We start from the raw sequence: 25,243 nt of genomic DNA on the forward strand, positions 1-25,243 counted from the left end.
TAGAGGCATGAGAAAGAGATTGCCTTGATTGGGCTTTTGGTTATTATAGGCACTCTCTGCGTTTGACCACTTCGTGTTTATTTAGCCGGATGGGAAGGCAGCGCTTTCTTGTACGTGACGGGATGCAAATTCTTGAAGGCTCTCTTTAGTGACGGGTCCAAACAAAGATCTCATCTGCTCCTCTAGCCCTATCGGCGACTCGTGCACTTCGAGCCTTCTTAGTGACGGCGCAAGTTGCTGACTGCTGACTGCGTTGGTGGTATAGTGGTGAGCATAGCTGCCTTCCAAGCAGTTGACACGGATTCGATTCCCGGCCAACGCATATCCTTTGGCTCGGGCTGACGTCGAAGCAGAACTCCCTCTGTGACCTGTGCCTCCACCCAAAACTTTTGGATGGAATAATTTCGGATGGACCCATCATTAGCTGAAGTCGCATAACACTTGCAACACTACCCGTAGCAGGGGTCATTGTTTGGACTCTTTTTTTTTTTTTTTTTTTTTTTAATTGCGCTTTAAACAAAAAGTATTGTGTCAATGCAACTGAACAACATTTATTAGGAACACAGTGCGTCAATAAAGCTACTGACTTCCGCCTGCGTTGTTGGTATAGTGGTGAGCATAGCTGCCTTCCAAGCAGTTGACCCGGGTTCGATTCCCGGCCAACGCATGTCCTTTGGCTCGGGCTGACGTCGAAGCAGAACTCCTTCTGTGACCTGCGAATCCAACCAAACATTTTGGATGGATCATTCGGAAGACGAAATGAACCAGCTCTCCCCGTCGGGGAATCGAACCCCGGTCTTCCGCGTGACAGGCGGAGATACTGTCCACTATACTAACGAGGAGCCGTGCATGCTGCCGTTTCTCCCCCAACTGACGGCACTGCACTGACATAACTAAACAATGCATGGCTTCTTCTGACGCAGACCCAGCCCTAGCACCGTAAAATTTCTGATGGACCCATCATTAGCTGAAGTCGCATAACACTTGGAACACTACCCGTAGCTGGGGTCATTGTTTGGACTCTTTTTTTTTTTTTTTTTTTTTTTTTTAAATTGCGCTTTAAACAAAAAGTATTGTGTCAATGCAACTGAACAACATTTATTAGGAACACAGTGCGTCAAAAAGCAAAATGACAGTTAAAGGCATTTCGTTATTGAACTCTTTGATGACATCATTCAGCTAAGTTCAGTTTAAATAGTATCTGTGCAATAATTTGCAATCAAGTCAACGATATCGCTGTACATGAAGTGTCCCCAGCTCCGCCTGCCAGAAGCGACAGAGGCAAGAAACCAAAACTCGATCGGTGAAAGGATGGAGAAAAAACCCGGTGAGAAACCAGGCTCAATCGGGGAGACAGTTCTCCCCTTGTCAGACGAAACAGGTAGATCAGCTCCAGGCTGCAGGAATGTCAGACTGTGCAGAAGAATCATCTGTTTCCTGTGGTCTTGTCCAGGTGGTCTTTACAGGGGATTTGTATCTGCGGCTCATCTAGTTGTCACGGTCTCCGCTGTGTTTCTGGGCCATAGAGGTCCTTTCTAGGTGTTGATCCACCATCTTCTCTGGATACGGACTGGATCCGGGTGACTGAAGCGGATACAGACTGGATCTGGTGGCTACGGTGACCTCGGAATAAGGGATTTCTTTAAAAGACTTTTTTTTTCATATAAGATTTTATCCAACTTTTCAGATAGAGGCATGAGAAAGAGATTGCCTTGATTGGGCTTTTGGTTATTATAGGCACTCTCTGCGTTTGACCACTTCGTGTTTATTTAGCCGGATGGGAAGGCAGCGCTTTCTTGTACGTGACGGGATGCAAATTCTTGAAGGCTCCCTTTAGTGACGGGTCCAAACAAAGATCTCATCTGCTCCTCTAGCCCTATCGGCGACTCGTGCACTTCGAGCCTTCTTAGTGACGGCGCAAGTTGCTGACTGCTGACTGCGTTGGTGGTATAGTGGTGAGCATAGCTGCCTTCCAAGCAGTTGGAGAGAGCAGTGCGCATGTCCTTTGGCTCGGGCTGACGTCGAAGCAGAACTCCCTCTGTGACCTGTGCCTCCACCCAAAACTTTTGGATGGAATAATTTCGGATGGACCCATCATTAGCTGAAGTCGCATAACACTTGCAACACTACCCGTAGCAGGGGTCATTGTTTGGACTCTTTTTTTTTTTTTTTTTTTTTTAATTGCGCTTTAAACAAAAAGTATTGTGTCAATGCAACTGAACAACATTTATTAGGAACACAGTGCGTCAATAAAGCTACTGACTTCCGCCTGCGTTGTTGGTATAGTGGTGAGCATAGCTGCCTTCCAAGCAGTTGACCCGGGTTCGATTCCCGGCCAACGCATGTCCTTTGGCTCGGGCTGACGTCGAAGCAGAACTCCTTCTGTGACCTGCGAATCCAACCAAACATTTTGGATGGATCATTCGGAAGACGAAAAGAACCAGCTCTCCCCGTCGGGGAATCGAACCCCGGTCTTCCGCGTGACAGGCGGAGATACTGTCCACTATACTAACGAGGAGCCGTGCATGCTGCCGTTTCTCCCCCAACTGACGGCACTGCACTGACATAACTAAACAATGCATGGCTTCTTCTGACGCAGACCCAGCCCTAGCACCGTAAAATTTCTGATGGACCCATCATTAGCTGAAGTCGCATAACACTTGGAACACTACCCGTAGCAGGGGTCATTGTTTGGACTCTTTTTTTTTTTTTTTTTTTTTTAAATTGCGCTTTAAACAGAAAGTATTGCGTCAATGCAACTGAACAACATTAATTAGGAACACAGTGCGTCAAAAAGCAAAATGACAGTTAAAGGCATTTCGTTATTGAACTCTTTGATGACATCATTCAGCTAAGTTCAGTTTAAATAGTATCTGTGCAATAATTTGCAATCAAGTCAACGATATCGCTGTACATGAAGTGTCCCCAGCTCCGCCTGCCAGAAGCGACAGAGGGAAGAAACCAAAACTCGATCGGTGAAAGGATGGAGAAAAAACCCGGTGAGAAACCAGGCTCAGTCGGGGAGACAGTTCTCCCCTTGTCAGACGAAACCAGTAGATCAGCTCCAGGCTGCAGGAATGTCAGACTGTGCAGAAGAATCATCTGTTTCCTGTGGTCTTGTCCAGGTGGTCTTTACAAGGAATTTGTATCTGCGGCTCATCTAGTTGTCACGGTCTCCGCTGTGTTTCTGGGCCATAGAGGTCCTTTCTAGGTGTTGATCCACCATCTTCTCTGGATACGGACTGGATCCGGGTGACTGAAGCGGATACAGACTGGATCTGGTGGCTACGGTGACCTCGGAATAAGGGATTTCTTTAAAAGACTTTTTTTTTCATATAAGATTTTATCCAACTTTTCAGATAGAGGCATGAGAAAGAGATTGCCTTGATTGGGCTTTTGGTTATTATAGGCACTCTCTGCGTTTGACCACTTCGTGTTTATTTAGCCGGATGGGAAGGCAGCGCTTTCTTGTACGTGACGGGATGCAAATTCTTGAAGGCTCTCTTTAGTGACGGGTCCAAACAAAGATCTCATCTGCTCCTCTAGCCCTATCGGCGACTCGTGCACTTCGAGCCTTCTTAGTGACGGCGCAAGTTGCTGACTGCTGACTGCGTTGGTGGTATAGTGGTGAGCATAGCTGCCTTCCAAGCAGTTGACACGGATTCGATTCCCGGCCAACGCATATCCTTTGGCTCGGGCTGACGTCGAAGCAGAACTCCCTCTGTGACCTGTGCCTCCACCCAAAACTTTTGGATGGAATAATTTCGGATGGACCCATCATTAGCTGAAGTCGCATAACACTTGCAACACTACCCGTAGCAGGGGTCATTGTTTGGACTCTTTTTTTTTTTTTTTTTTTTTTTAATTGCGCTTTAAACAAAAAGTATTGTGTCAATGCAACTGAACAACATTTATTAGGAACACAGTGCGTCAATAAAGCTACTGACTTCCGCCTGCGTTGTTGGTATAGTGGTGAGCATAGCTGCCTTCCAAGCAGTTGACCCGGGTTCGATTCCCGGCCAACGCATGTCCTTTGGCTCGGGCTGACGTCGAAGCAGAACTCCTTCTGTGACCTGCGAATCCAACCAAACATTTTGGATGGATCATTCGGAAGACGAAATGAACCAGCTCTCCCCGTCGGGGAATCGAACCCCGGTCTTCCGCGTGACAGGCGGAGATACTGTCCACTATACTAACGAGGAGCCGTGCATGCTGCCGTTTCTCCCCCAACTGACGGCACTGCACTGACATAACTAAACAATGCATGGCTTCTTCTGACGCAGACCCAGCCCTAGCACCGTAAAATTTCTGATGGACCCATCATTAGCTGAAGTCGCATAACACTTGGAACACTACCCGTAGCTGGGGTCATTGTTTGGACTCTTTTTTTTTTTTTTTTTTTTTTTTTTTAAATTGCGCTTTAAACAAAAAGTATTGTGTCAATGCAACTGAACAACATTTATTAGGAACACAGTGCGTCAAAAAGCAAAATGACAGTTAAAGGCATTTCGTTATTGAACTCTTTGATGACATCATTCAGCTAAGTTCAGTTTAAATAGTATCTGTGCAATAATTTGCAATCAAGTCAACGATATCGCTGTACATGAAGTGTCCCCAGCTCCGCCTGCCAGAAGCGACAGAGGCAAGAAACCAAAACTCGATCGGTGAAAGGATGGAGAAAAAACCCGGTGAGAAACCAGGCTCAATCGGGGAGACAGTTCTCCCCTTGTCAGACGAAACAGGTAGATCAGCTCCAGGCTGCAGGAATGTCAGACTGTGCAGAAGAATCATCTGTTTCCTGTGGTCTTGTCCAGGTGGTCTTTACAGGGGATTTGTATCTGCGGCTCATCTAGTTGTCACGGTCTCCGCTGTGTTTCTGGGCCATAGAGGTCCTTTCTAGGTGTTGATCCACCATCTTCTCTGGATACGGACTGGACCCGGGTGACTGAAGCGGATACAGACTGGATCTGGTGGCTACGGTGACCTCGGAATAAGGGATTTCTTTAAAAGACTTTTTTTTTCATATAAGATTTTATCCAACTTTTCAGATAGAGGCATGAGAAAGAGATTGCCTTGATTGGGCTTTTGGTTATTATAGGCACTCTCTGCGTTTGACCACTTCGTGTTTATTTAGCCGGATGGGAAGGCAGCGCTTTCTTGTACGTGACGGGATGCAAATTCTTGAAGGCTCCCTTTAGTGACGGGTCCAAACAAAGATCTCATCTGCTCCTCTAGCCCTATCGGCGACTCGTGCACTTCGAGCCTTCTTAGTGACGGCGCAAGTTGCTGACTGCTGACTGCGTTGGTGGTATAGTGGTGAGCATAGCTGCCTTCCAAGCAGTTGGAGAGAGCAGTGCGCATGTCCTTTGGCTCGGGCTGACGTCGAAGCAGAACTCCCTCTGTGACCTGTGCCTCCACCCAAAACTTTTGGATGGAATAATTTCGGATGGACCCATCATTAGCTGAAGTCGCATAACACTTGCAACACTACCCGTAGCAGGGGTCATTGTTTGGACTCTTTTTTTTTTTTTTTTTTTTTTAATTGCGCTTTAAACAAAAAGTATTGTGTCAATGCAACTGAACAACATTTATTAGGAACACAGTGCGTCAATAAAGCTACTGACTTCCGCCTGCGTTGTTGGTATAGTGGTGAGCATAGCTGCCTTCCAAGCAGTTGACCCGGGTTCGATTCCCGGCCAACGCATGTCCTTTGGCTCGGGCTGACGTCGAAGCAGAACTCCTTCTGTGACCTGCGAATCCAACCAAACATTTTGGATGGATCATTCGGAAGACGAAAAGAACCAGCTCTCCCCGTCGGGGAATCGAACCCCGGTCTTCCGCGTGACAGGCGGAGATACTGTCCACTATACTAACGAGGAGCCGTGCATGCTGCCGTTTCTCCCCCAACTGACGGCACTGCACTGACATAACTAAACAATGCATGGCTTCTTCTGACGCAGACCCAGCCCTAGCACCGTAAAATTTCTGATGGACCCATCATTAGCTGAAGTCGCATAACACTTGGAACACTACCCGTAGCAGGGGTCATTGTTTGGACTCTTTTTTTTTTTTTTTTTTTTTTAAATTGCGCTTTAAACAGAAAGTATTGCGTCAATGCAACTGAACAACATTAATTAGGAACACAGTGCGTCAAAAAGCAAAATGACAGTTAAAGGCATTTCGTTATTGAACTCTTTGATGACATCATTCAGCTAAGTTCAGTTTAAATAGTATCTGTGCAATAATTTGCAATCAAGTCAACGATATCGCTGTACATGAAGTGTCCCCAGCTCCGCCTGCCAGAAGCGACAGAGGGAAGAAACCAAAACTCGATCGGTGAAAGGATGGAGAAAAAACCCGGTGAGAAACCAGGCTCAGTCGGGGAGACAGTTCTCCCCTTGTCAGACGAAACCAGTAGATCAGCTCCAGGCTGCAGGAATGTCAGACTGTGCAGAAGAATCATCTGTTTCCTGTGGTCTTGTCCAGGTGGTCTTTACAAGGAATTTGTATCTGCGGCTCATCTAGTTGTCACGGTCTCCGCTGTGTTTCTGGGCCATAGAGGTCCTTTCTAGGTGTTGATCCACCATCTTCTCTGGATACGGACTGGATCCGGGTGACTGAAGCGGATACAGACTGGATCTGGTGGCTACGGTGACCTCGGAATAAGGGATTTCTTTAAAAGACTTTTTTTTTCATATAAGATTTTATCCAACTTTTCAGATAGAGGCATGAGAAAGAGATTGCCTTGATTGGGCTTTTGGTTATTATAGGCACTCTCTGCGTTTGACCACTTCGTGTTTATTTAGCCGGATGGGAAGGCAGCGCTTTCTTGTACGTGACGGGATGCAAATTCTTGAAGGCTCTCTTTAGTGACGGGTCCAAACAAAGATCTCATCTGCTCCTCTAGCCCTATCGGCGACTCGTGCACTTCGAGCCTTCTTAGTGACGGCGCAAGTTGCTGACTGCTGACTGCGTTGGTGGTATAGTGGTGAGCATAGCTGCCTTCCAAGCAGTTGACACGGATTCGATTCCCGGCCAACGCATATCCTTTGGCTCGGGCTGACGTCGAAGCAGAACTCCCTCTGTGACCTGTGCCTCCACCCAAAACTTTTGGATGGAATAATTTCGGATGGACCCATCATTAGCTGAAGTCGCATAACACTTGCAACACTACCCGTAGCAGGGGTCATTGTTTGGACTCTTTTTTTTTTTTTTTTTTTTTTAATTGCGCTTTAAACAAAAAGTATTGTGTCAATGCAACTGAACAACATTTATTAGGAACACAGTGCGTCAATAAAGCTACTGACTTCCGCCTGCGTTGTTGGTATAGTGGTGAGCATAGCTGCCTTCCAAGCAGTTGACCCGGGTTCGATTCCCGGCCAACGCATGTCCTTTGGCTCGGGCTGACGTCGAAGCAGAACTCCTTCTGTGACCTGCGAATCCAACCAAACATTTTGGATGGATCATTCGGAAGACGAAATGAACCAGCTCTCCCCGTCGGGGAATCGAACCCCGGTCTTCCGCGTGACAGGCGGAGATACTGTCCACTATACTAACGAGGAGCCGTGCATGCTGCCGTTTCTCCCCCAACTGACGGCACTGCACTGACATAACTAAACAATGCATGGCTTCTTCTGACGCAGACCCAGCCCTAGCACCGTAAAATTTCTGATGGACCCATCATTAGCTGAAGTCGCATAACACTTGGAACACTACCCGTAGCTGGGGTCATTGTTTGGACTCTTTTTTTTTTTTTTTTTTTTTTTTTTAAATTGCGCTTTAAACAAAAAGTATTGTGTCAATGCAACTGAACAACATTTATTAGGAACACAGTGCGTCAAAAAGCAAAATGACAGTTAAAGGCATTTCGTTATTGAACTCTTTGATGACATCATTCAGCTAAGTTCAGTTTAAATAGTATCTGTGCAATAATTTGCAATCAAGTCAACGATATCGCTGTACATGAAGTGTCCCCAGCTCCGCCTGCCAGAAGCGACAGAGGCAAGAAACCAAAACTCGATCGGTGAAAGGATGGAGAAAAAACCCGGTGAGAAACCAGGCTCAATCGGGGAGACAGTTCTCCCCTTGTCAGACGAAACAGGTAGATCAGCTCCAGGCTGCAGGAATGTCAGACTGTGCAGAAGAATCATCTGTTTCCTGTGGTCTTGTCCAGGTGGTCTTTACAGGGGATTTGTATCTGCGGCTCATCTAGTTGTCACGGTCTCCGCTGTGTTTCTGGGCCATAGAGGTCCTTTCTAGGTGTTGATCCACCATCTTCTCTGGATACGGACTGGATCCGGGTGACTGAAGCGGATACAGACTGGATCTGGTGGCTACGGTGACCTCGGAATAAGGGATTTCTTTAAAAGACTTTTTTTTTCATATAAGATTTTATCCAACTTTTCAGATAGAGGCATGAGAAAGAGATTGCCTTGATTGGGCTTTTGGTTATTATAGGCACTCTCTGCGTTTGACCACTTCGTGTTTATTTAGCCGGATGGGAAGGCAGCGCTTTCTTGTACGTGACGGGATGCAAATTCTTGAAGGCTCCCTTTAGTGACGGGTCCAAACAAAGATCTCATCTGCTCCTCTAGCCCTATCGGCGACTCGTGCACTTCGAGCCTTCTTAGTGACGGCGCAATTTCGGATGGACCCATCATTAGCTGAAGTCGCATAACACTTGCAACACTACCCGTAGCAGGGGTCATTGTTTGGACTCTTTTTTTTTTTTTTTTTTTTTTTAATTGCGCTTTAAACAAAAAGTATTGTGTCAATGCAACTGAACAACATTTATTAGGAACACAGTGCGTCAATAAAGCTACTGACTTCCGCCTGCGTTGTTGGTATAGTGGTGAGCATAGCTGCCTTCCAAGCAGTTGACCCGGGTTCGATTCCCGGCCAACGCATGTCCTTTGGCTCGGGCTGACGTCGAAGCAGAACTCCTTCTGTGACCTGCGAATCCAACCAAACATTTTGGATGGATCATTCGGAAGACGAAATGAACCAGCTCTCCCCGTCGGGGAATCGAACCCCGGTCTTCCGCGTGACAGGCGGAGATACTGTCCACTATACTAACGAGGAGCCGTGCATGCTGCCGTTTCTCCCCCAACTGACGGCACTGCACTGACATAACTAAACAATGCATGGCTTCTTCTGACGCAGACCCAGCCCTAGCACCGTAAAATTTCTGATGGACCCATCATTAGCTGAAGTCGCATAACACTTGGAACACTACCCGTAGCTGGGGTCATTGTTTGGACTCTTTTTTTTTTTTTTTTTTTTTTTTTTAAATTGCGCTTTAAACAAAAAGTATTGTGTCAATGCAACTGAACAACATTTATTAGGAACACAGTGCGTCAAAAAGCAAAATGACAGTTAAAGGCATTTCGTTATTGAACTCTTTGATGACATCATTCAGCTAAGTTCAGTTTAAATAGTATCTGTGCAATAATTTGCAATCAAGTCAACGATATCGCTGTACATGAAGTGTCCCCAGCTCCGCCTGCCAGAAGCGACAGAGGCAAGAAACCAAAACTCGATCGGTGAAAGGATGGAGAAAAAACCCGGTGAGAAACCAGGCTCAATCGGGGAGACAGTTCTCCCCTTGTCAGACGAAACAGGTAGATCAGCTCCAGGCTGCAGGAATGTCAGACTGTGCAGAAGAATCATCTGTTTCCTGTGGTCTTGTCCAGGTGGTCTTTACAGGGGATTTGTATCTGCGGCTCATCTAGTTGTCACGGTCTCCGCTGTGTTTCTGGGCCATAGAGGTCCTTTCTAGGTGTTGATCCACCATCTTCTCTGGATACGGACTGGATCCGGGTGACTGAAGCGGATACAGACTGGATCTGGTGGCTACGGTGACCTCGGAATAAGGGATTTCTTTAAAAGACTTTTTTTTTCATATAAGATTTTATCCAACTTTTCAGATAGAGGCATGAGAAAGAGATTGCCTTGATTGGGCTTTTGGTTATTATAGGCACTCTCTGCGTTTGACCACTTCGTGTTTATTTAGCCGGATGGGAAGGCAGCGCTTTCTTGTACGTGACGGGATGCAAATTCTTGAAGGCTCCCTTTAGTGACGGGTCCAAACAAAGATCTCATCTGCTCCTCTAGCCCTATCGGCGACTCGTGCACTTCGAGCCTTCTTAGTGACGGCGCAAGTTGCTGACTGCTGACTGCGTTGGTGGTATAGTGGTGAGCATAGCTGCCTTCCAAGCAGTTGGAGAGAGCAGTGCGCATGTCCTTTGGCTCGGGCTGACGTCGAAGCAGAACTCCCTCTGTGACCTGTGCCTCCACCCAAAACTTTTGGATGGAATAATTTCGGATGGACCCATCATTAGCTGAAGTCGCATAACACTTGCAACACTACCCGTAGCAGGGGTCATTGTTTGGACTCTTTTTTTTTTTTTTTTTTTTTTAATTGCGCTTTAAACAAAAAGTATTGTGTCAATGCAACTGAACAACATTTATTAGGAACACAGTGCGTCAATAAAGCTACTGACTTCCGCCTGCGTTGTTGGTATAGTGGTGAGCATAGCTGCCTTCCAAGCAGTTGACCCGGGTTCGATTCCCGGCCAACGCATGTCCTTTGGCTCAGGCTGACGTCGAAGCAGAACTCCTTCTGTGACCTGCGAATCCAACCAAACATTTTGGATGGATCATTCGGAAGACGAAAAGAACCAGCTCTCCCCGTCGGGGAATCGAACCCCGGTCTTCCGCGTGACAGGCGGAGATACTGTCCACTATACTAACGAGGAGCCGTGCATGCTGCCGTTTCTCCCCCAACTGACGGCACTGCACTGACATAACTAAACAATGCATGGCTTCTTCTGACGCAGACCCAGCCCTAGCACCGTAAAATTTCTGATGGACCCATCATTAGCTGAAGTCGCATAACACTTGGAACACTACCCGTAGCAGGGGTCATTGTTTGGACTCTTTTTTTTTTTTTTTTTTTTTTAAATTGCGCTTTAAACAGAAAGTATTGCGTCAATGCAACTGAACAACATTAATTAGGAACACAGTGCGTCAAAAAGCAAAATGACAGTTAAAGGCATTTCGTTATTGAACTCTTTGATGACATCATTCAGCTAAGTTCAGTTTAAATAGTATCTGTGCAATAATTTGCAATCAAGTCAACGATATCGCTGTACATGAAGTGTCCCCAGCTCCGCCTGCCAGAAGCGACAGAGGGAAGAAACCAAAACTCGATCGGTGAAAGGATGGAGAAAAAACCCGGTGAGAAACCAGGCTCAGTCGGGGAGACAGTTCTCCCCTTGTCAGACGAAACCAGTAGATCAGCTCCAGGCTGCAGGAATGTCAGACTGTGCAGAAGAATCATCTGTTTCCTGTGGTCTTGTCCAGGTGGTCTTTACAAGGAATTTGTATCTGCGGCTCATCTAGTTGTCACGGTCTCCGCTGTGTTTCTGGGCCATAGAGGTCCTTTCTAGGTGTTGATCCACCATCTTCTCTGGATACGGACTGGATCCGGGTGACTGAAGCGGATACAGACTGGATCTGGTGGCTACGGTGACCTCGGAATAAGGGATTTCTTTAAAAGACTTTTTTTTTCATATAAGATTTTATCCAACTTTTCAGATAGAGGCATGAGAAAGAGATTGCCTTGATTGGGCTTTTGGTTATTATAGGCACTCTCTGCGTTTGACCACTTCGTGTTTATTTAGCCGGATGGGAAGGCAGCGCTTTCTTGTACGTGACGGGATGCAAATTCTTGAAGGCTCTCTTTAGTGACGGGTCCAAACAAAGATCTCATCTGCTCCTCTAGCCCTATCGGCGACTCGTGCACTTCGAGCCTTCTTAGTGACGGCGCAAGTTGCTGACTGCTGACTGCGTTGGTGGTATAGTGGTGAGCATAGCTGCCTTCCAAGCAGTTGACACGGATTCGATTCCCGGCCAACGCATATCCTTTGGCTCGGGCTGACGTCGAAGCAGAACTCCCTCTGTGACCTGTGCCTCCACCCAAAACTTTTGGATGGAATAATTTCGGATGGACCCATCATTAGCTGAAGTCGCATAACACTTGCAACACTACCCGTAGCAGGGGTCATTGTTTGGACTCTTTTTTTTTTTTTTTTTTTTTTTAATTGCGCTTTAAACAAAAAGTATTGTGTCAATGCAACTGAACAACATTTATTAGGAACACAGTGCGTCAATAAAGCTACTGACTTCCGCCTGCGTTGTTGGTATAGTGGTGAGCATAGCTGCCTTCCAAGCAGTTGACCCGGGTTCGATTCCCGGCCAACGCATGTCCTTTGGCTCGGGCTGACGTCGAAGCAGAACTCCTTCTGTGACCTGCGAATCCAACCAAACATTTTGGATGGATCATTCGGAAGACGAAATGAACCAGCTCTCCCCGTCGGGGAATCGAACCCCGGTCTTCCGCGTGACAGGCGGAGATACTGTCCACTATACTAACGAGGAGCCGTGCATGCTGCCGTTTCTCCCCCAACTGACGGCACTGCACTGACATAACTAAACAATGCATGGCTTCTTCTGACGCAGACCCAGCCCTAGCACCGTAAAATTTCTGATGGACCCATCATTAGCTGAAGTCGCATAACACTTGGAACACTACCCGTAGCTGGGGTCATTGTTTGGACTCTTTTTTTTTTTTTTTTTTTTTTTTTTAAATTGCGCTTTAAACAAAAAGTATTGTGTCAATGCAACTGAACAACATTTATTAGGAACACAGTGCGTCAAAAAGCAAAATGACAGTTAAAGGCATTTCGTTATTGAACTCTTTGATGACATCATTCAGCTAAGTTCAGTTTAAATAGTATCTGTGCAATAATTTGCAATCAAGTCAACGATATCGCTGTACATGAAGTGTCCCCAGCTCCGCCTGCCAGAAGCGACAGAGGCAAGAAACCAAAACTCGATCGGTGAAAGGATGGAGAAAAAACCCGGTGAGAAACCAGGCTCAATCGGGGAGACAGTTCTCCCCTTGTCAGACGAAACAGGTAGATCAGCTCCAGGCTGCAGGAATGTCAGACTGTGCAGAAGAATCATCTGTTTCCTGTGGTCTTGTCCAGGTGGTCTTTACAGGGGATTTGTATCTGCGGCTCATCTAGTTGTCACGGTCTCCGCTGTGTTTCTGGGCCATAGAGGTCCTTTCTAGGTGTTGATCCACCATCTTCTCTGGATACGGACTGGATCCGGGTGACTGAAGCGGATACAGACTGGATCTGGTGGCTACGGTGACCTCGGAATAAGGGATTTCTTTAAAAGACTTTTTTTTTCATATAAGATTTTATCCAACTTTTCAGATAGAGGCATGAGAAAGAGATTGCCTTGATTGGGCTTTTGGTTATTATAGGCACTCTCTGCGTTTGACCACTTCGTGTTTATTTAGCCGGATGGGAAGGCAGCGCTTTCTTGTACGTGACGGGATGCAAATTCTTGAAGGCTCCCTTTAGTGACGGGTCCAAACAAAGATCTCATCTGCTCCTCTAGCCCTATCGGCGACTCGTGCACTTCGAGCCTTCTTAGTGACGGCGCAAGTTGCTGACTGCTGACTGCGTTGGTGGTATAGTGGTGAGCATAGCTGCCTTCCAAGCAGTTGGAGAGAGCAGTGCGCATGTCCTTTGGCTCGGGCTGACGTCGAAGCAGAACTCCCTCTGTGACCTGTGCCTCCACCCAAAACTTTTGGATGGAATAATTTCGGATGGACCCATCATTAGCTGAAGTCGCATAACACTTGCAACACTACCCGTAGCAGGGGTCATTGTTTGGACTCTTTTTTTTTTTTTTTTTTTTTTAATTGCGCTTTAAACAAAAAGTATTGTGTCAATGCAACTGAACAACATTTATTAGGAACACAGTGCGTCAATAAAGCTACTGACTTCCGCCTGCGTTGTTGGTATAGTGGTGAGCATAGCTGCCTTCCAAGCAGTTGACCCGGGTTCGATTCCCGGCCAACGCATGTCCTTTGGCTCAGGCTGACGTCGAAGCAGAACTCCTTCTGTGACCTGCGAATCCAACCAAACATTTTGGATGGATCATTCGGAAGACGAAAAGAACCAGCTCTCCCCGTCGGGGAATCGAACCCCGGTCTTCCGCGTGACAGGCGGAGATACTGTCCACTATACTAACGAGGAGCCGTGCATGCTGCCGTTTCTCCCCCAACTGACGGCACTGCACTGACATAACTAAACAATGCATGGCTTCTTCTGACGCAGACCCAGCCCTAGCACCGTAAAATTTCTGATGGACCCATCATTAGCTGAAGTCGCATAACACTTGGAACACTACCCGTAGCAGGGGTCATTGTTTGGACTCTTTTTTTTTTTTTTTTTTTTTTAAATTGCGCTTTAAACAGAAAGTATTGCGTCAATGCAACTGAACAACATTAATTAGGAACACAGTGCGTCAAAAAGCAAAATGACAGTTAAAGGCATTTCGTTATTGAACTCTTTGATGACATCATTCAGCTAAGTTCAGTTTAAATAGTATCTGTGCAATAATTTGCAATCAAGTCAACGATATCGCTGTACATGAAGTGTCCCCAGCTCCGCCTGCCAGAAGCGACAGAGGGAAGAAACCAAAACTCGATCGGTGAAAGGATGGAGAAAAAACCCGGTGAGAAACCAGGCTCAGTCGGGGAGACAGTTCTCCCCTTGTCAGACGAAACCAGTAGATCAGCTCCAGGCTGCAGGAATGTCAGACTGTGCAGAAGAATCATCTGTTTCCTGTGGTCTTGTCCAGGTGGTCTTTACAAGGAATTTGTATCTGCGGCTCATCTAGTTGTCACGGTCTCCGCTGTGTTTCTGGGCCATAGAGGTCCTTTCTAGGTGTTGATCCACCATCTTCTCTGGATACGGACTGGATCCGGGTGACTGAAGCGGATACAGACTGGATCTGGTGGCTACGGTGACCTCGGAATAAGGGATTTCTTTAAAAGACTTTTTTTTTCATATAAGATTTTATCCAACTTTTCAGATAGAGGCATGAGAAAGAGATTGCCTTGATTGGGCTTTTGGTTATTATAGGCACTCTCTGCGTTTGACCACTTCGTGTTTATTTAGCCGGATGGGAAGGCAGCGCTTTCTTGTACGTGACGGGATGCAAATTCTTGAAGGCTCTCTTTAGTGACGGGTCCAAACAAAGATCTCATCTGCTCCTCTAGCCCTATCGGCGACTCGTGCACTTCGAGCCTTCTTAGTGACGGCGCAAGTTGCTGACTGCTGACTGCGTTGGTGGTATAGTGGTGAGCATAGCTGCCTTCCAAGCAGTTGACACGGATTCGATTCCCGGCCAACGCATATCCTTTGGCTCGGGCTGACGTCGAAGCAGAACTCCCTCTGTGACCTGTGCCTCCACCCAAAACTTTTGGATGGAATAATTTCGGATGGACCCATCATTAGCTGAAGTCGCATAACACTTGCAACACTACCCGTAGCAGGGGTCATTGTTTGGACTCTTTTTTTTTTTTTTTTTTTTTTTAATTGCGCTTTAAACAAAAAGTATTGTGTCAATGCAACTGAACAACATTTATTAGGAACACAGTGCGTCAATAAAGCTACTGACTTCCGCCTGCGTTGTTGGTATAGTGGTGAGCATAGCTGCCTTCCAAGCAGTTGACCCGGGTTCGATTCCCGGCCAACGCATGTCCTTTGGCTCGGGCTGACGTCGAAGCAGAACTCCTTCTGTGACCTGCGAATCCAACCAAACATTTTGGATGGATCATTCGGAAGACGAAAAGAACCAGCTCTCCCCGTCGGGGAATCGAACCCCGGTCTTCCGCGTGACAGGCGGAGATACTGTCCACTATACTAACGAGGAGCCGTGCATGCTGCCGTTTCTCCCCCAACTGACGGCACTGCACTGACATAACTAAACAATGCATGGCTTCTTCTGACGCAGACCCAGCCCTAGCACCGTAAAATTTCTGATGGACCCATCATTAGCTGAAGTCGCATAACACTTGGAACACTACCCGTAGCTGGGGTCATTGTTTGGACTCTTTTTTTTTTTTTTTTTTTTTTTTTAAATTGCGCTTTAAACAAAAAGTATTGTGTCAATGCAACTGAACAACATTTATTAGGAACACAGTGCGTCAAAAAGCAAAATGACAGCTAAAGGCATTTCGTTATTGAACTCTTTGATGACATCATTCAGCTAAGTTCAGTTTAAATAGTATCTGTGCAATAATTTGCAATCAAGTCAACGATATCGCTGTACATGAAGTGTCCCCAGCTCCGCCTGCCAGAAGCGACAGAGGCAAGAAACCAAAACTCGATCGGTGAAAGGATGGAGAAAAAACCCGGTGAGAAACCAGGCTCAATCGGGGAGACAGTTCTCCCCTTGTCAGACGAAACAGGTAGATCAGCTCCAGGCTGCAGGAATGTCAGACTGTGCAGAAGAATCATCTGTTTCCTGTGGTCTTGTCCAGGTGGTCTTTACAGGGGATTTGTATCTGCGGCTCATCTAGTTGTCACGGTCTCCGCTGTGTTTCTGGGCCATAGAGGTCCTTTCTAGGTGTTGATCCACCATCTTCTCTGGATACGGACTGGATCCGGGTGACTGAAGCGGATACAGACTGGATCTGGTGGCTACGGTGACCTCGGAATAAGGGATTTCTTTAAAAGACTTTTTTTTTCATATAAGATTTTATCCAACTTTTCAGATAGAGGCATGAGAAAGAGATTGCCTTGATTGGGCTTTTGGTTATTATAGGCACTCTCTGCGTTTGACCACTTCGTGTTTATTTAGCCGGATGGGAAGGCAGCGCTTTCTTGTACGTGACGGGATGCAAATTCTTGAAGGCTCCCTTTAGTGACGGGTCCAAACAAAGATCTCATCTGCTCCTCTAGCCCTATCGGCGACTCGTGCACTTCGAGCCTTCTTAGTGACGGCGCAAGTTGCTGACTGCTGACTGCGTTGGTGGTATAGTGGTGAGCATAGCTGCCTTCCAAGCAGTTGGAGAGAGCAGTGCGCATGTCCTTTGGCTCGGGCTGACGTCGAAGCAGAACTCCCTCTGTGACCTGTGCCTCCACCCAAAACTTTTGGATGGAATAATTTCGGATGGACCCATCATTAGCTGAAGTCGCATAACACTTGCAACACTACCCGTAGCAGGGGTCATTGTTTGGACTCTTTTTTTTTTTTTTTTTTTTTTTAATTGCGCTTTAAACAAAAAGTATTGTGTCAATGCAACTGAACAACATTTATTAGGAACACAGTGCGTCAATAAAGCTACTGACTTCCGCCTGCGTTGTTGGTATAGTGGTGAGCATAGCTGCCTTCCAAGCAGTTGACCCGGGTTCGATTCCCGGCCAACGCATGTCCTTTGGCTCGGGCTGACGTCGAAGCAGAACTCCTTCTGTGACCTGCGAATCCAACCAAACATTTTGGATGGATCATTCGGAAGACGAAAAGAACCAGCTCTCCCCGTCGGGGAATCGAACCCCGGTCTTCCGCGTGACAGGCGGAGATACTGTCCACTATACTAACGAGGAGCCGTGCATGCTGCCGTTTCTCCCCCAACTGACGGCACTGCACTGACATAACTAAACAATGCATGGCTTCTTCTGACGCAGACCCAGCCCTAGCACCGTAAAATTTCTGATGGACCCATCATTAGCTGAAGTCGCATAACACTTGGAACACTACCCGTAGCTGGGGTCATTGTTTGGACTCTTTTTTTTTTTTTTTTTTTTTTTTTAAATTGCGCTTTAAACAAAAAGTATTGTGTCAATGCAACTGAACAACATTTATTAGGAACACAGTGCGTCAAAAAGCAAAATGACAGCTAAAGGCATTTCGTTATTGAACTCTTTGATGACATCATTCAGCTAAGTTCAGTTTAAATAGTATCTGTGCAATAATTTGCAATCAAGTCAACGATATCGCTGTACATGAAGTGTCCCCAGCTCCGCCTGCCAGAAGCGACAGAGGCAAGAAACCAAAACTCGATCGGTGAAAGGATGGAGAAAAAACCCGGTGAGAAACCAGGCTCAATCGGGGAGACAGTTCTCCCCTTGTCAGACGAAACAGGTAGATCAGCTCCAGGCTGCAGGAATGTCAGACTGTGCAGAAGAATCATCTGTTTCCTGTGGTCTTGTCCAGGTGGTCTTTACAGGGGATTTGTATCTGCGGCTCATCTAGTTGTCACGGTCTCCGCTGTGTTTCTGGGCCATAGAGGTCCTTTCTAGGTGTTGATCCACCATCTTCTCTGGATACGGACTGGATCCGGGTGACTGAAGCGGATACAGACTGGATCTGGTGGCTACGGTGACCTCGGAATAAGGGATTTCTTTAAAAGACTTTTTTTTTCATATAAGATTTTATCCAACTTTTCAGATAGAGGCATGAGAAAGAGATTGCCTTGATTGGGCTTTTGGTTATTATAGGCACTCTCTGCGTTTGACCACTTCGTGTTTATTTAGCCGGATGGGAAGGCAGCGCTTTCTTGTACGTGACGGGATGCAAATTCTTGAAGGCTCCCTTTAGTGACGGGTCCAAACAAAGATCTCATCTGCTCCTCTAGCCCTATCGGCGACTCGTGCACTTCGAGCCTTCTTAGTGACGGCGCAAGTTGCTGACTGCTGACTGCGTTGGTGGTATAGTGGTGAGCATAGCTGCCTTCCAAGCAGTTGGAGAGAGCAGTGCGCATGTCCTTTGGCTCGGGCTGACGTCGAAGCAGAACTCCCTCTGTGACCTGTGCCTCCACCCAAAACTTTTGGATGGAATAATTTCGGATGGACCCATCATTAGCTGAAGTCGCATAACACTTGCAACACTACCCGTAGCAGGGGTCATTGTTTGGACTCTTTTTTTTTTTTTTTTTTTTTTTAATTGCGCTTTAAACAAAAAGTATTGTGTCAATGCAACTGAACAACATTTATTAGGAACACAGTGCGTCAATAAAGCTACTGACTTCCGCCTGCGTTGTTGGTATAGTGGTGAGCATAGCTGCCTTCCAAGCAGTTGACCCGGGTTCGATTCCCGGCCAACGCATGTCCTTTGGCTCGGGCTGACGTCGAAGCAGAACTCCTTCTGTGACCTGCGAATCCAACCAAACATTTTGGATGGATCATTCGGAAGACGAAAAGAACCAGCTCTCCCCGTCGGGGAATCGAACCCCGGTCTTCCGCGTGACAGGCGGAGATACTGTCCACTATACTAACGAGGAGCCGTGCATGCTGCCGTTTCTCCCCCAACTGACGGCACTGCACTGACATAACTAAACAATGCATGGCTTCTTCTGACGCAGACCCAGCCCTAGCACCGTAAAATTTCTGATGGACCCATCATTAGCTGAAGTCGCATAACACTTGGAACACTACCCGTAGCTGGGGTCATTGTTTGGACTCTTTTTTTTTTTTTTTTTTTTTTTTTTAAATTGCGCTTTAAACAAAAAGTATTGTGTCAATGCAACTGAACAACATTTATTAGGAACACAGTGCGTCAAAAAGCAAAATGACAGTTAAAGGCATTTCGTTATTGAACTCTTTGATGACATCATTCAGCTAAGTTCAGTTTAAATAGTATCTGTGCAATAATTTGCAATCAAGTCAACGATATCGCTGTACATGAAGTGTCCCCAGCTCCGCCTGCCAGAAGCGACAGAGGCAAGAAACCAAAACTCGATCGGTGAAAGGATGGAGAAAAAACCCGGTGAGAAACCAGGCTCAATCGGGGAGACAGTTCTCCCCTTGTCAGACGAAACAGGTAGATCAGCTCCAGGCTGCAGGAATGTCAGACTGTGCAGAAGAATCATCTGTTTCCTGTGGTCTTGTCCAGGTGGTCTTTACAGGTGATTTGTATCTGCGGCTCATCTAGTTGTCACGGTCTCCGCTGTGTTTCTGGGCCATAGAGGTCCTTTCTAGGTGTTGATCCACCATCTTCTCTGGATACGGACTGGATCCGGGTGACTGAAGCGGATACAGACTGGATCTGGTGGCTACGGTGACCTCGGAATAAGGGATTTCTTTAAAAGACTTTTTTTTTCATATAAGATTTTATCCAACTTTTCAGATAGAGGCATGAGAAAGAGATTGCCTTGATTGGGCTTTTGGTTATTATAGGCACTCTCTGCGTTTGACCACTTCGTGTTTATTTAGCCGGATGGGAAGGCAGCGCTTTCTTGTACGTGACGGGATGCAAATTCTTGAAGGCTCTCTTTAGTGACGGGTCCAAACAAAGATCTCATCTGCTCCTCTAGCCCTATCGGCGACTCGTGCACTTCGAGCCTTCTTAGTGACGGCGCAAGTTGCTGACTGCTGACTGCGTTGGTGGTATAGTGGTGAGCATAGCTGCCTTCCAAGCAGTTGGAGAGAGCAGTGCGCATGTCCTTTGGCTCGGGCTGACGTCGAAGCAGAACTCCCTCTGTGACCTGTGCCTCCACCCAAAACTTTTGGATGGAATAATTTCGGATGGACCCATCATTAGCTGAAGTCGCATAACACTTGCAACACTACCCGTAGCAGGGGTCATTGTTTGGACTCTTTTTTTTTTTTTTTTTTTTTTAATTGCGCTTTAAACAAAAAGTATTGTGTCAATGCAACTGAACAACATTTATTAGGAACACAGTGCGTCAATAAAGCTACTGACTTCCGCCTGCGTTGTTGGTATAGTGGTGAGCATAGCTGCCTTCCAAGCAGTTGACCCGGGTTCGATTCCCGGCCAACGCATGTCCTTTGGCTCGGGCTGACGTCGAAGCAGAACTCCTTCTGTGACCTGCGAATCCAACCAAACATTTTGGATGGATCATTCGGAAGACGAAAAGAACCAGCTCTCCCCGTCGGGGAATCGAACCCCGGTCTTCCGCGTGACAGGCGGAGATACTGTCCACTATACTAACGAGGAGCCGTGCATGCTGCCGTTTCTCCCCCAACTGACGGCACTGCACTGACATAACTAAACAATGCATGGCTTCTTCTGACGCAGACCCAGCCCTAGCACCGTAAAATTTCTGATGGACCCATCATTAGCTGAAGTCGCATAACACTTGGAACACTACCCGTAGCAGGGGTCATTGTTTGGACTCTTTTTTTTTTTTTTTTTTTTTTAAATTGCGCTTTAAACAGAAAGTATTGCGTCAATGCAACTGAACAACATTAATTAGGAACACAGTGCGTCAAAAAGCAAAATGACAGTTAAAGGCATTTCGTTATTGAACTCTTTGATGACATCATTCAGCTAAGTTCAGTTTAAATAGTATCTGTGCAATAATTTGCAATCAAGTCAACGATATCGCTGTACATGAAGTGTCCCCAGCTCCGCCTGCCAGAAGCGACAGAGGGAAGAAACCAAAACTCGATCGGTGAAAGGATGGAGAAAAAACCCGGTGAGAAACCAGGCTCAGTCGGGGAGACAGTTCTCCCCTTGTCAGACGAAACCAGTAGATCAGCTCCAGGCTGCAGGAATGTCAGACTGTGCAGAAGAATCATCTGTTTCCTGTGGTCTTGTCCAGGTGGTCTTTACAAGGAATTTGTATCTGCGGCTCATCTAGTTGTCACGGTCTCCGCTGTGTTTCTGGGCCATAGAGGTCCTTTCTAGGTGTTGATCCACCATCTTCTCTGGATACGGACTGGATCCGGGTGACTGAAGCGGATACAGACTGGATCTGGTGGCTACGGTGACCTCGGAATAAGGGATTTCTTTAAAAGACTTTTTTTTTCATATAAGATTTTATCCAACTTTTCAGATAGAGGCATGAGAAAGAGATTGCCTTGATTGGGCTTTTGGTTATTATAGGCACTCTCTGCGTTTGACCACTTCGTGTTTATTTAGCCGGATGGGAAGGCAGCGCTTTCTTGTACGTGACGGGATGCAAATTCTTGAAGGCTCTCTTTAGTGACGGGTCCAAACAAAGATCTCATCTGCTCCTCTAGCCCTATCGGCGACTCGTGCACTTCGAGCCTTCTTAGTGACGGCGCAAGTTGCTGACTGCTGACTGCGTTGGTGGTATAGTGGTGAGCATAGCTGCCTTCCAAGCAGTTGACACGGATTCGATTCCCGGCCAACGCATATCCTTTGGCTCGGGCTGACGTCGAAGCAGAACTCCCTCTGTGACCTGTGCCTCCACCCAAAACTTTTGGATGGAATAATTTCGGATGGACCCATCATTAGCTGAAGTCGCATAACACTTGCAACACTACCCGTAGCAGGGGTCATTGTTTGGACTCTTTTTTTTTTTTTTTTTTTTTTTAATTGCGCTTTAAACAAAAAGTATTGTGTCAATGCAACTGAACAACATTTATTAGGAACACAGTGCGTCAATAAAGCTACTGACTTCCGCCTGCGTTGTTGGTATAGTGGTGAGCATAGCTGCCTTCCAAGCAGTTGACCCGGGTTCGATTCCCGGCCAACGCATGTCCTTTGGCTCGGGCTGACGTCGAAGCAGAACTCCTTCTGTGACCTGCGAATCCAACCAAACATTTTGGATGGATCATTCGGAAGACGAAAAGAACCAGCTCTCCCCGTCGGGGAATCGAACCCCGGTCTTCCGCGTGACAGGCGGAGATACTGTCCACTATACTAACGAGGAGCCGTGCATGCTGCCGTTTCTCCCCCAACTGACGGCACTGCACTGACATAACTAAACAATGCATGGCTTCTTCTGACGCAGACCCAGCCCTAGCACCGTAAAATTTCTGATGGACCCATCATTAGCTGAAGTCGCATAACACTTGGAACACTACCCGTAGCTGGGGTCATTGTTTGGACTCTTTTTTTTTTTTTTTTTTTTTTTTTAAATTGCGCTTTAAACAAAAAGTATTGTGTCAATGCAACTGAACAACATTTATTAGGAACACAGTGCGTCAAAAAGCAAAATGACAGCTAAAGGCATTTCGTTATTGAACTCTTTGATGACATCATTCAGCTAAGTTCAGTTTAAATAGTATCTGTGCAATAATTTGCAATCAAGTCAACGATATCGCTGTACATGAAGTGTCCCCAGCTCCGCCTGCCAGAAGCGACAGAGGCAAGAAACCAAAACTCGATCGGTGAAAGGATGGAGAAAAAACCCGGTGAGAAACCAGGCTCAATCGGGGAGACAGTTCTCCCCTTGTCAGACGAAACAGGTAGATCAGCTCCAGGCTGCAGGAATGTCAGACTGTGCAGAAGAATCATCTGTTTCCTGTGGTCTTGTCCAGGTGGTCTTTACAGGGGATTTGTATCTGCGGCTCATCTAGTTGTCACGGTCTCCGCTGTGTTTCTGGGCCATAGAGGTCCTTTCTAGGTGTTGATCCACCATCTTCTCTGGATACGGACTGGATCCGGGTGACTGAAGCGGATACAGACTGGATCTGGTGGCTACGGTGACCTCGGAATAAGGGATTTCTTTAAAAGACTTTTTTTTTCATATAAGATTTTATCCAACTTTTCAGATAGAGGCATGAGAAAGAGATTGCCTTGATTGGGCTTTTGGTTATTATAGGCACTCTCTGCGTTTGACCACTTCGTGTTTATTTAGCCGGATGGGAAGGCAGCGCTTTCTTGTACGTGACGGGATGCAAATTCTTGAAGGCTCCCTTTAGTGACGGGTCCAAACAAAGATCTCATCTGCTCCTCTAGCCCTATCGGCGACTCGTGCACTTCGAGCCTTCTTAGTGACGGCGCAAGTTGCTGACTGCTGACTGCGTTGGTGGTATAGTGGTGAGCATAGCTGCCTTCCAAGCAGTTGGAGAGAGCAGTGCGCATGTCCTTTGGCTCGGGCTGACGTCGAAGCAGAACTCCCTCTGTGACCTGTGCCTCCACCCAAAACTTTTGGATGGAATAATTTCGGATGGACCCATCATTAGCTGAAGTCGCATAACACTTGCAACACTACCCGTAGCAGGGGTCATTGTTTGGACTCTTTTTTTTTTTTTTTTTTTTTTTAATTGCGCTTTAAACAAAAAGTATTGTGTCAATGCAACTGAACAACATTTATTAGGAACACAGTGCGTCAATAAAGCTACTGACTTCCGCCTGCGTTGTTGGTATAGTGGTGAGCATAGCTGCCTTCCAAGCAGTTGACCCGGGTTCGATTCCCGGCCAACGCATGTCCTTTGGCTCGGGCTGACGTCGAAGCAGAACTCCTTCTGTGACCTGCGAATCCAACCAAACATTTTGGATGGATCATTCGGAAGACGAAAAGAACCAGCTCTCCCCGTCGGGGAATCGAACCCCGGTCTTCCGCGTGACAGGCGGAGATACTGTCCACTATACTAACGAGGAGCCGTGCATGCTGCCGTTTCTCCCCCAACTGACGGCACTGCACTGACATAACTAAACAATGCATGGCTTCTTCTGACGCAGACCCAGCCCTAGCACCGTAAAATTTCTGATGGACCCATCATTAGCTGAAGTCGCATAACACTTGGAACACTACCCGTAGCTGGGGTCATTGTTTGGACTCTTTTTTTTTTTTTTTTTTTTTTTTTTAAATTGCGCTTTAAACAAAAAGTATTGTGTCAATGCAACTGAACAACATTTATTAGGAACACAGTGCGTCAAAAAGCAAAATGACAGTTAAAGGCATTTCGTTATTGAACTCTTTGATGACATCATTCAGCTAAGTTCAGTTTAAATAGTATCTGTGCAATAATTTGCAATCAAGTCAACGATATCGCTGTACATGAAGTGTCCCCAGCTCCGCCTGCCAGAAGCGACAGAGGCAAGAAACCAAAACTCGATCGGTGAAAGGATGGAGAAAAAACCCGGTGAGAAACCAGGCTCAATCGGGGAGACAGTTCTCCCCTTGTCAGACGAAACAGGTAGATCAGCTCCAGGCTGCAGGAATGTCAGACTGTGCAGAAGAATCATCTGTTTCCTGTGGTCTTGTCCAGGTGGTCTTTACAGGTGATTTGTATCTGCGGCTCATCTAGTTGTCACGGTCTCCGCTGTGTTTCTGGGCCATAGAGGTCCTTTCTAGGTGTTGATCCACCATCTTCTCTGGATACGGACTGGATCCGGGTGACTGAAGCGGATACAGACTGGATCTGGTGGCTACGGTGACCTCGGAATAAGGGATTTCTTTAAAAGACTTTTTTTTTCATATAAGATTTTATCCAACTTTTCAGATAGAGGCATGAGAAAGAGATTGCCTTGATTGGGCTTTTGGTTATTATAGGCACTCTCTGCGTTTGACCACTTCGTGTTTATTTAGCCGGATGGGAAGGCAGCGCTTTCTTGTACGTGACGGGATGCAAATTCTTGAAGGCTCTCTTTAGTGACGGGTCCAAACAAAGATCTCATCTGCTCCTCTAGCCCTATCGGCGACTCGTGCACT

General features: G+C 46.6%; 15 non-coding genes across 15 annotated transcripts; all 15 read right to left on the bottom strand.

Moving 5' to 3' along the window:
- Positions 1–770: 770 nt before the first annotated feature.
- Positions 771–842, bottom strand: trnad-guc (transfer RNA aspartic acid (anticodon GUC)). Its single transcript has one exon. It is a non-coding gene; the product is annotated as a tRNA-Asp (tRNA).
- A 1,604-nt stretch (positions 843–2,446) lies between these two features.
- Positions 2,447–2,518, bottom strand: trnad-guc (transfer RNA aspartic acid (anticodon GUC)). The gene has a single exon. It is a non-coding gene; the product is annotated as a tRNA-Asp (tRNA).
- A 1,612-nt stretch (positions 2,519–4,130) lies between these two features.
- On the bottom strand, positions 4,131–4,202 carry trnad-guc (transfer RNA aspartic acid (anticodon GUC)). Its single transcript has one exon. It is a non-coding gene; the product is annotated as a tRNA-Asp (tRNA).
- A 1,605-nt stretch (positions 4,203–5,807) lies between these two features.
- On the bottom strand, positions 5,808–5,879 carry trnad-guc (transfer RNA aspartic acid (anticodon GUC)). Its single transcript has one exon. It is a non-coding gene; the product is annotated as a tRNA-Asp (tRNA).
- A 1,611-nt stretch (positions 5,880–7,490) lies between these two features.
- On the bottom strand, positions 7,491–7,562 carry trnad-guc (transfer RNA aspartic acid (anticodon GUC)). The gene has a single exon. It is a non-coding gene; the product is annotated as a tRNA-Asp (tRNA).
- Positions 7,563–9,009: 1,447 nt separating this feature from the next.
- On the bottom strand, positions 9,010–9,081 carry trnad-guc (transfer RNA aspartic acid (anticodon GUC)). The gene has a single exon. It is a non-coding gene; the product is annotated as a tRNA-Asp (tRNA).
- Positions 9,082–10,685: 1,604 nt separating this feature from the next.
- On the bottom strand, positions 10,686–10,757 carry trnad-guc (transfer RNA aspartic acid (anticodon GUC)). The gene has a single exon. It is a non-coding gene; the product is annotated as a tRNA-Asp (tRNA).
- A 1,612-nt stretch (positions 10,758–12,369) lies between these two features.
- Positions 12,370–12,441, bottom strand: trnad-guc (transfer RNA aspartic acid (anticodon GUC)). Its single transcript has one exon. It is a non-coding gene; the product is annotated as a tRNA-Asp (tRNA).
- Positions 12,442–14,045: 1,604 nt separating this feature from the next.
- trnad-guc (transfer RNA aspartic acid (anticodon GUC)) lies at positions 14,046–14,117 on the bottom strand. The gene has a single exon. It is a non-coding gene; the product is annotated as a tRNA-Asp (tRNA).
- A 1,612-nt stretch (positions 14,118–15,729) lies between these two features.
- Positions 15,730–15,801, bottom strand: trnad-guc (transfer RNA aspartic acid (anticodon GUC)). Its single transcript has one exon. It is a non-coding gene; the product is annotated as a tRNA-Asp (tRNA).
- Positions 15,802–17,405: 1,604 nt separating this feature from the next.
- Positions 17,406–17,477, bottom strand: trnad-guc (transfer RNA aspartic acid (anticodon GUC)). Its single transcript has one exon. It is a non-coding gene; the product is annotated as a tRNA-Asp (tRNA).
- Positions 17,478–19,081: 1,604 nt separating this feature from the next.
- Positions 19,082–19,153, bottom strand: trnad-guc (transfer RNA aspartic acid (anticodon GUC)). Its single transcript has one exon. It is a non-coding gene; the product is annotated as a tRNA-Asp (tRNA).
- Positions 19,154–20,757: 1,604 nt separating this feature from the next.
- trnad-guc (transfer RNA aspartic acid (anticodon GUC)) lies at positions 20,758–20,829 on the bottom strand. The gene has a single exon. It is a non-coding gene; the product is annotated as a tRNA-Asp (tRNA).
- Positions 20,830–22,441: 1,612 nt separating this feature from the next.
- trnad-guc (transfer RNA aspartic acid (anticodon GUC)) lies at positions 22,442–22,513 on the bottom strand. The gene has a single exon. It is a non-coding gene; the product is annotated as a tRNA-Asp (tRNA).
- Positions 22,514–24,117: 1,604 nt separating this feature from the next.
- trnad-guc (transfer RNA aspartic acid (anticodon GUC)) lies at positions 24,118–24,189 on the bottom strand. The gene has a single exon. It is a non-coding gene; the product is annotated as a tRNA-Asp (tRNA).
- Between the last annotated feature and the right edge of the window lie 1,054 nt (positions 24,190–25,243).

Source organism: Carassius gibelio, chromosome B19, assembly GCF_023724105.1.
Source record: "Carassius gibelio isolate Cgi1373 ecotype wild population from Czech Republic chromosome B19, carGib1.2-hapl.c, whole genome shotgun sequence".
In the NCBI taxonomy this organism is placed as follows: domain Eukaryota; kingdom Metazoa; phylum Chordata; class Actinopteri; order Cypriniformes; family Cyprinidae; genus Carassius; species Carassius gibelio.